A 10,684-nucleotide genomic window follows, 5' to 3' on the forward strand; every position below is an offset into this window, starting at 1 on the left:
ATTGGGGCAGAGGAGCAAGTATGTCAGGTGCATGACACTATGGGGGGGACGGGTGTGTTTGCTGCTGTATTTTAATTTTTTTAAATCCTTGTGTGGTCAATTATTCTGTAATATAATTAGTTTAGTGAGGACTCTTGTAATGGTGTATTCTTTTTTTAATGGTCCTTGTGACCAACATGAAGAATTATGTCTGACAACTCCTGTGACTTCTGGATCTGGAAAGGGACCGGGGATCAAGCTTTTGACTTGGAGCAGGTCCTATCACAGAATCTTCTGGTGTTGGCAATGTAGAGTTGGGCCTGATTGTCTTGGATGAACTTTGGATTCATCGATGCACAAACACTACAGGCCTTAGGGTCGTGACTTAACGCCAGGCATCAGTGGCAAACCTGATGTTGAGACAGTCCCAACAAGGTTTAAAACTGGTCATTTTGGGAGGGGACATTCTTTTGCACAGAGTTTTACATTTTTAAGAGGTAAATGGTGTCTTAAAGAGATGAGCGGGAGCTCCTGGTCCGCATCTGGTGACACGGATAGAAAGGCACAGACAACAGCACACAGAAATGGCATTTTTAATAGGATCTGCACATCATTTCCGGAGCGGAACAGCATTAGTGTGGAGCCACGCAGCAGCACCTACTAGCATGTAGAGGTACTGCTGAAAGTTTCCAGATCCAGGCTGATGCCTAGGGAAAAGTCAAAAGGTGAGGAATCTACAGCTAGAAGTATATATCAGAAATACAAAAATAATGAAAATAAGTAAGAAATTGCCGATGTTTTCATCTGTAATTGTTTTGCCTTGAAGTGGATTTGCAGAGCTTTCTGATTCCAGGAATGTAAAGTTGTTGTTGACTGTCCAAAACACATGATACCCAGAGCCATCAACTGGGCTGTAGCTTACAATGATTTTTCACTGTGTATCAACAATGCATCAAATCATATTGCAAAATGTTATGAAGAAACCTAGGAATTGTATTAATGTGCCCTACATTGTGAGTTTAGGAATAGTGGTTATTTGTACAATTTTGAATTTATTTGCAGTTACCCATACTATTTTGTGATTCATAGGGCGAGTTGTAAAATGTGTTCTTTCTTGCACACTGGTTTACATTTGGATGTCAAAAATGGAGAGAAAGTCAATTGATAATAACAAATGTTCGACTATTTTGTCTTTCCACACTTCTGATACAAACTGCACTCCACTTGAGTGGCTGGGCCTAGCGGCCTCAACACAATTAAAATCAAAATACAACATGTAGACATCTTATTTTCGCCACTGAGGGGGAAACCTACAAGATGCAGGCATTTCTGAGAACTTGACATGCACGGGATCCTAGGGTAGAGTGACAGAGTTTCCTGCAAACCTCAAACTTTGGCTGAAATTATGCATTTTCCTCACATTTCTGAGAGTGAAAGATCTGATGTGTGGAGAGCCACAAACTTCCCACCAGCCATCATTAGCAAGCCAGTGAATGACACAACAATATAAACATGGATGAAGAGGGCTGGCTAAAAGCCTCATGCACTCAATCACCGTGAAGTTAGCCAATGACTGCCATGAGATGACCCTGTGCCTCGTGCTGAAGTGAGGAAAAGGCCAATGCAAATTACAATACTATAGGCAAGGATGAAGGACCCTGCCTAAAATCCCATTGCCCTCAATCATCGAAATGTAAGCCAATGGCTGAAGTTGTCATATAGCTCCTGTATATCCTTATATCGTGTTAAGTTAGCATAGGTACATTTGAGGTTTAAACGCCATTTTTCTTTCTTGCAACTTCTGCACACGACACTTAATTGTTGACTTAGCTTTCAGCCTAGTAGTTTGCCGTGGTGTATGTGAGAATAATATGTTATTGCTCTGATATCAGCTTTGCTTAATAAACTATGTCTGCACGAAGAGTGCTGAAGTTTCAGGAACAACACGATATGGAATTGTTATGAGGTCTGATCTCCACGCCTTCATAGTCATAACACAAGTGCAGCCTTTGCCAACCCTGGCTTCAGGCGGGATTGATATGGCTTTGCACGAGGCACATAGCACACACTTGATGCGGTGCACATGCAGAGAGAGCTGGTGTATGCTTCTGTGATTCCTTCATGCTAGGACACTAAGGTATGGGCCCGCCCTAAAACAACCCAAAGAGACCTTCTTAGCTAATAATATAATATATGTGTTAGGGAGGGTGAGATATAAGTGTTGTTAACTCTTATTCATTACAGTATGTTGACATGCTGTCACCATTCGCCTTTTATGTCTTAGTAACTATGCTGGTAATTTTGCTACTGATAATAAGTATACTTGTATTATCTAAGATACTGCGCCTGAGAAGACGGCATTAGTAAATAAACATTTCAAATGCACATGTGTCTTCTTTACTCCATGTTCTGGTTTGTAATGATAATATAACGAAAGAGTGTTCATGAGTTCCACGTACCCTGAGGTACTGTAAGTTCATGTTCTGGTTTGTCTAAACATTGGGAGTTTGATATGTCCAATGAGACACTGTAGCTAGCTCGGTAAGGGGTGAGTTGGGTACTAAGGTGTGTTTTGGGTCACCCTAATTCGACGAGGTTCCACTCCTCTGTGCACAGTTCTGTGTGAGAACATAAACCCTGCGACATGGCGCCCAACGGTTTCGGTGGTCTTATATCATGACACTCGAGTAGTATATCGTTCTAACCTTAACCCCTTCACCTCCGTTTCCGGAAAGCGGGGTGTCGGTGAAACCTACCTATTTTTTGAAATAGGTCTTATTCAAGCTTGATTCTTTCTTAAACGGTTTCTTTGAATTGCTACCCAGTTGTGCTACAAAGTATTCTTTGTATTTTCTTGTTTCCAGTGTTGTCATGGCGGCGGTGGCCATTGCGCAGCATAGTCGCGTGGCGGTGCGCAACCATCTTCAGACGTACCAAGTCCCGGTGGATGGGATGGCTGTGATTTTCGTGGTGTGTGCAGATCCGGCGTTCCCTTACGAGTTGTTTTACTCTTGGGTTACGTTTCCGGCTGTGGACGCAACTTCTGGTTTGTTCCACTCCTACACCGCCTCGGCTGTCCCGGCTGAATATACACCGTACAGGGCACTGGAAATACCTATTGATCATTGGCAGCATCGAGTTTGGTTTGATGGCGCCCTCCCCCACTCTTTGTCCGCTGCGAGGTTAGGTCCACTCTCGATTCCAGGTACTAACTGGCCTGCGTTGGGTGGTTTTACCCCGCACCCGAATCACGGCGCTTGTACCCTTCAGGAAATTCGCAGGTTACATGTTGTATCTATTTCCGTGATTCGAGCACTAGTGCAATACATAGGTCGTCATCTCCCGGGTGGTCCCCCGGGGGGTACGGCCGCTCAGACGGAACGTGGTGGTTTACGGCTCAATCCAGTTATGGTAAATTCGGTTTTTGGTCAACGCCCTGATAATAAAGATGATTTTCCTTTTTGGCTGGCCGAGAAATTTGACCAACTGGAAGCCGTGTTTCCCAATTCTTCTCCTGCTGACAAACATAGAATGTTGACGATTACTTTACCTAAGGATATCACTCCCGAGCTCGTTGACTGTGAAAGCTGGGGTAAGACTTTTGCGGCTGTTTATGCGAGGTGTTTCGGCACCCCATCTATGGCTGTACTGCCTACGATCATAAAACGTGTTCAGGATGATCACGGTCCTGAGGCAGCGGTTGAATTGGGTATGCGCCTGTGTGGTTCTTTTGAGATTGTAAGTGATCTCATACTCTCCAACATCAAGGGAGATGCTGTGAACTTCCAGGTTTTTAATGCACTGGCAGCGTTACCCGATGCCGAAAAGCCCCGCCAGTTGGCGAAGATTGTGGTGGCCGCTTATAAAACTAGCGGTCGCACAAGTAAGGGTTTGAAGTACTTCGCGGTTAAGGAGAAGAAACAACCACAAGTGCAATCTGCTACGGCAGATGTACAAGCAAAGTCCAAAAAACAAAATTGGCCTCAGAAACAGAAACAGGGGAAGCAACAGCAGCAAACGCAGGAATCTTATCCTACAACACAAGTCCCTGCGCCAGCTGAGAAAGTTTATGATTTGCGCGATCGCGCGATGATTAAATCACCTGATCGATTTCAGGTTTCTGATCAACGCTCTCCTCGTTCCTTTCAGGACTCATTGGCCCAGAAGACCGGTGGAGGAGGAGGCGGACGGGGACGTGGTGGCCAACAGGGACGTGGCCAGCCCCGCCAGACAGAAGGCGCGTGGAAGCAGGAGGATTCTACGCCAAAGAGACCGCAGTTTGCGAAAAAGAAAGTCGCAGCCTTAACGGCGCATCGATATGCCACAGATAGTGAGAACGCGGCTTCGGAATCTGACGTGGGCTCTGACCTTGCTGGACAGCGCGGCGGAGATAACCATAGTCAGAGAGGCGCTCCGTCCACTACTGAGGGTGACAGCGACTGAAGTGTTGGTTGTGATAGAAACAGCCGATACAAGACTAGCTCCCCCTGAACGACTTTTTGAAATTGTCCTGTTAATTGAAGGTGACATACAGCGTACTGTCAGAGGGGTATTTTGGGAGAACCTTTCGTCTACGTACGACATTTTGCTTTCTGAGGCTGACTGGCCCCCGCCTTTTGTGCTCGCAGCGCCGCGAGGGGAGGAGGTAATCCTTCCCAGTTTCGCGCACACTGTCTCAACTGAGCATACGCAGCATTTTGCAGAAGAGTGGGCTCGGGCTCTTGCGCCGGCTCTGTACCGCAACCAATGTGGTTGGGATAAATTGTCTCCTTGCCACGAAATTCCTTTGCGGTCTGAGCCGCAGCCTCAGCCTCAATATCCCATACGGCGTGAAGCTAAAACTGCTGTCGCAGAAATCCTTGAACAATTGGAATATCAGGGAGTTATTGAAACGTGTGTGTCACCGATGAATAATCCCCTTCTTACTGTGACCAAGCCTGACGGGTCATATCGTTTGGTATTGGATTACCGGCATTTGAACTCGCATTGCCGTAACTGTGCAGTACAGAATACTCACGGCTCTGCGCTAGTGGATAGTCTAGTGCGTAAGCGTTTCAAGACAACGCTTGACATATCCAACGGTTTTTATGCCCACAGACTGGATAGCTTTAGCTCCCAATGGACGAGTTTTACGTCCGCTGGTGTGCAAAAACGCTTCCGGCGACTCCCGATGGGCTACAAAAATAGTCCTGGAGTCTTCACCTCAAGATTAGTCACTCTATTGGAGAGTATCGATCCAGATGCGTGTTCTTATGTGGATGACATTTATCTCACGGACGACGAAATTTGGATGCATCTGTGTCGAGTGAATTCAATAATTTGTAACTTTGCAGATATGGGTTACAAGTTTAATTTTGCAAAATCGCACATTGCAGAACACACAGTGTTGTTCCTCGGCTATGAGCTGAACAATGAAGGTCTAGGATTGGCTCCTCACTTCCTGGAGAAATGCGCACAGTTGCGCGCTCCTACAACACTGAAAAAATTACAGTCTTTGCTGGGCTTCTTGAATTTCGGCAGAACTTATGTTCCAGAATATGCCCAGCGTATCAAGCCTTTGTATGCTTTGATACAACCAACTTTTTCAAAATCATGCTGGCTGCCTGAGCATTCGGCCATTTTGCAATCATTGCAGGCTGATCTGCTCGCTTCTGAATACTTACTGACTCGTGATAATCACACCAACCTGGTGATAAGAATAATTCCAGGGGCGGTGGGTTTCATGTACCTGACTTTTAATGAAGGAGACACAGTACCTATTGCTTACAAGTCACACTTGTACACTTCGGCTGAATTGCGGTTTCCCACTGTGGAGAAAGTTTTAACTGCTGTACAGATGGCGATTCTTAAAGAACGAGCTCTGTCACAGGGGAAGCGCATGTTAGTGGTAACACCCTGTCCTCATTTGGAGGCAGTCACAAAAGCCAGTGTACCAAATTCAAAAGCTTTGCACCCACGGTGGATTCAGTGGGCTGCGTCATTGACGTCCACGGATGTCACGTTTATTTTTGACGCTTCCTTACGGTCGCAAGAGTACTTGCAGTATGAATTCGTTCATCCTGCTCCTCTGGCTATGCGACCTTTGGAGGACTTCCATTGCATCATTTACACTGATGGGTCGGCGCAGGTTGCGCATGGCTCTAAACATGCCTACGTTTCCGCATGCGCTATTGTGGTTGGTGCTATGTTGAACGATGAGTTCACTTCCAGGGAAGTACACACGTTGCCCCTTGGCGATTGCACTGCACAATTGGCTGAGCTTCGGGCTCTTTTACTAGCGTTGGAGTACGCAGATCCAAGTGTTACTACTCTGATTGTAAGTGATTCTTACTACTGTGTCCAGTCTTACAATGAGAACTTGTTCTTTTGGATTCAAAATGATTTTCATGATTCCAAGGGTAGCACAATAAAACATAAAATGATCTGGGTTCGAGTGGCAGAGCTTAAGGCTATGTTGCCTCTTGTTTATGTGATTCATACTCTCGGTCATCAGCGCGTAGGAGTTCACGCTGTTGGCAACTCGCTTGCTGATGAAGCAGCGAAATCAGCAGTATCTACATACTTAGTTGCAGCGGTTACTAGGTCAAAAACCAAGATTGATAGCGACATCTTGGCGGCAGTTGCTGCCTCTGAGAAGGGAAGTAAACATCCTGCGGGATTCCCTTCGAAGTACAAATACCACTTAAGTCCCGAAAAGGTTCCTTTTGTGACAATTCCTGACGTTGGGGAACGGCTGATTCCCAACACGGATCGCAGAGCAGACTTGATTACAGCGGCACATGAAGGTGTGGCGTCTGCGCATGAGGGTGTTTCGGCCACTGTAACTCAATTACAACAACGTTTCTGGTGGCGGGGACTGTACAAACAGACGCGTGATTATGTCCTTCTTTGTGACATATGCCAGCAGATTAAACCTTCAACTGCTACGCGTCCGCCACAGACTCAGTTGTACATTTCTAATAAACCGCTAGGTTGTGTTTATTTAGATCACTGCGGTCCTTTTTCATCTGATACTGCGTATAAGTACATCTTAGTAGCAGTTGACTCATGCACACGCTTTGTGTGGGTATGGCCACATCGCAGCGCTGATTCACGGACTGTCATTAGAGATTTGCGTGTCTTTATAGGGATTTTTGCCTGTGGTACCTTCCATTCGGATCAGGGTCCGGCTTTCGCCTCTAAGGCGTATAAGGATGCCATGACTTCGTTGGGGGTCCAAGTCAAGTTTTCGTCTCCCTACAGACCTGAGGGTAACAGTGTAGTTGAGCGAATGAACCGTGATTTAAAGCAATCTTTGACAGCCCGAGTTATAGGCACTGGCAGAAACTGGCTGGCTCACCTGTATGGCGTGCAGCGTGCTCTTAATAATCTCCCTAGAAGGTCTCTGGGTGGGCGGACCCCATACGAAATGCTCTTTGGCATCAAGATGTACGTCCCTGACCTTGACGGTCTAGACTGTGTGGTTCGCGCCACTTCCTTTGACGCAGATGAACATTGCAATGTTTTACAGAATCTACAAAAGACCAGAGACAGTCTTGCAAAGGAACATTTGCCCTCCACATCGGATGATGCGTTGCAGATCCCGGTAGTTGGCTGGCTACCCCGAGTTGGCGAACTGGTTAGAGAGAAGATCGATAACAAGAAAGAATTTGGTCCTTCCTATCGAGCTCCGGTTCCAGTCCTTGGAGTGAAGGGCACAAGAACGGTCATTTTACCACCACTTCCTGGTCGTAAGGAAAACAGGTTTATTTCAATTGACATTGTCAAGATACATAGAGTGGCCGATTCTTCTTAGCATGACACCGGCTGTTTCCTGTCCTTCCATTGTGAGAAATTCAGTTATGCCCACTGCTTCTAATATTGAACCTGAAGTGGCCATCGAATTACCTGCTGTTTCCAGTCCGTTATTAAATAATTTACCCGGAACTAACATTGATGAGATAGACTATACCTACCCCACTGATTTGTCCATGCCTGACCTGCAAGCACGTTTAGCCACGGAATCCAGATTTTCATTTGACTCTGCTTCCCTTGCCTCGAAGAAACCCTCTCGAATTGCAGTTTATGCTAGCCTGTTTAAAAAACATTTTTTGATTCCCCCTTGGACATACATTTGGCTGGTCCTTTTTTCAGTTTACCTTTTTATGTCAATTGGTTTTGTGTTTTATTTCTTTCGTATCATCAATGGACACTATGTCGAGGAGAGAACATGCATTACTCATTTAAATGGAACTTTGTCCCCGCTTTCCTCGTCACATTCTACACACAGATTTAAAAGAGACTTGACTTTGGTTAACATCACAGCATGGCCTGTCCTTGATGGAATCGTGTGGGATGCAGTTCGGTTTCAGATTCATGGCCCAACGGAAGTCGTTAATGTCCCTAATGTACTTAGAGTGAATATGGGAGATGTGGTGAAACAAAACATTCGTTCTGATGACTGGGATGTAAATGCTGTAGAAAGTTTATTTTCTGATTTGCAGTACTATGCTGCATTTGATGCTGAGGATTTGTATTTGGAATCTGCTAATTATGGTGAATTATTCTGTTACCAACATTATGGCAATCACTTCTTACACAAAACATCATCCAGAAGGGATAATGTTAACTTTACTCAGTGGGAACATTGCCCAGCGCCTCATCAGGGGAGTTCTGAAACATTTCTGAGGAAGTATACTTACTTCACTGACTTTAATCAGTCCAATCCCGAGTCCTTTTATTTTAAGTTTCGAAAAATGCCAATGTCCAAGGTTAGACTAACCAATACTAAATTGTTGTATTCGAAGTCCTTCCTTGATCAATTAGTTACTGGAGGCTATGAGTTATGGAAGGATACAATAGACCTTAAATCAGTTTGGGGTTCAAAGGCCTGGCAGGTACAAGGCACTGAGGCTTTTCACCGTGCATGTCTCATCCCGAATCATATGCTGTTTCTGAATGAAACAATTTCCCAGACCACATGCTTTGGATTGGCTACTTCTAAAAAATTGAACGCTCCTTCTTTCCCGGAGTTGGAGGAATATGATGGTTGGAGTAATTTTACTCAGTTGTCCATTAGAGAATTACAGACTCTACTTCTTAATTCCTCCTTTAACATTTCCAGTGTGAATCCTAAGGGTTGGCTGCTTTGGCACCGTAGTGCTGATTCTTGCCAACATAGATTTTTGAATTTAACTGACGGTTTTAAAACTGTTAGATCTGATCCCCGTTTTGACTTAGGTCATACTGTCACCTCGTATTCTGTAGGCAAATTGTGTCAAAACTGGCTGAAACATTCAACTTTACCTGCGATTAAGAATCACCTTTCTAAACTAAATGCAGACGTGGACTTGAATGATTTCATTAAAGGCCCGGCTAGTGGCAGGTCGAAAAGGTGGTTATATGGGGTTTACAATGAAATTTGGAAGTTATCACAAATTGAGGCTGCTGCACGCCTTAGGGCTATTGATCAAGCAAATCTTGAGAAGGTGCTTGCAGTTGTCGACAATAGCCTTAATGTGCTTTCCTCTAGAATTTACACGTTGGATAATATTGTGTCGTCAGTCGTCGATATTGTACATGATGAAGTGTCAGTATTATACCATGGTCAAAATCAATTACGATCAATCATGCAGTTTGCATGGACCCTTCAAACTCTAAAAATGGGTAAAGTTCCCTGGGGGTACATGAACGTTTCTTCTTTATTTGCACCGTTTAATTTGACTGACAAACAACGCTTACTTTCAATGCGTGATGCTTCCTTTTCTATGTTACATATTGAAAGGTTAGAATCTTTACCTTTTTCCGTGGCTGAAGCCACTGCTGCCACGTGGCTTATCCACGGTTTAATAATGCTGCCTTTTGCTTTGTATAAGTTTTCAAATTGTATGAAATATGTGCCCATAGGTCGTTATGAACCTTTAGGTAGCGGTTTCCTTCATGAAGTCTGGTCACTCCCATACACATACAGATGTTTTAAGGATGACCAGGAAGTTTATCTGACAGGGGAGGAGTGCACTGAGACGCCAGATCATTCTTTAATGTGTAGACACATACAGTTACACGGTTCATGCAACAAGGACCGACCGAATATGGCTTGCGTTTTGCATGGAACGCCAGTTCCTGCTATCATCCCCACGTTTAAATTATTGGAGAATGGTAGTTATTTAATGCTCAATAATGAAAACTGTTGTGGGTTAATTGAAGGTATAGCTTTCATAGTCACAGTAAGTGAGCGGGTTATTTGCTGCAGAAATGTGCTTTATCCTCCCACACGTGAACATAGGGAGTCTTCCATCTGGCCACAGATACCAACCTTGGGAGCAGAATTCAGCGGCATGGCAAGAATAAGGGCTCTTTTGTCCCAGAAAGAGGTGGCCTTGAGCTTGGCCCGTGAAACTTTCGTGCTTCACATTGCAAACACCCGTACAGAGGTTCAGGCTCTTTTGAATACTGATTTGCCTTTACATTTCGGAGCGATGGTTCGAACTATCTTTAACGCATCCTCCACAAAAGGCCTTGCACATTTTTTTAAAGTTGTTAGCAGTGGTCTCGTGACTTCATTTGAAAAGATTTTTGGAGTCATCCCTGCTTTCTTCCATTCTATTTTTTCATCCTTGTTTGGAGGGTTCCCATTTTTACTTGCATTAGCGGCTGGCGCTCTAGTGGTTTTCTGTCTTTTTAAATATGGATGTCCTTCCTGTGCGAGACCCAGCGCAGCAGCTAC

The sequence above is a fragment of the Lissotriton helveticus genome, chromosome 4_1 (assembly GCF_964261635.1).
Source record: "Lissotriton helveticus chromosome 4_1, aLisHel1.1, whole genome shotgun sequence".
NCBI classification, from domain to species: Eukaryota; Metazoa; Chordata; class Amphibia; order Caudata; family Salamandridae; genus Lissotriton; species Lissotriton helveticus.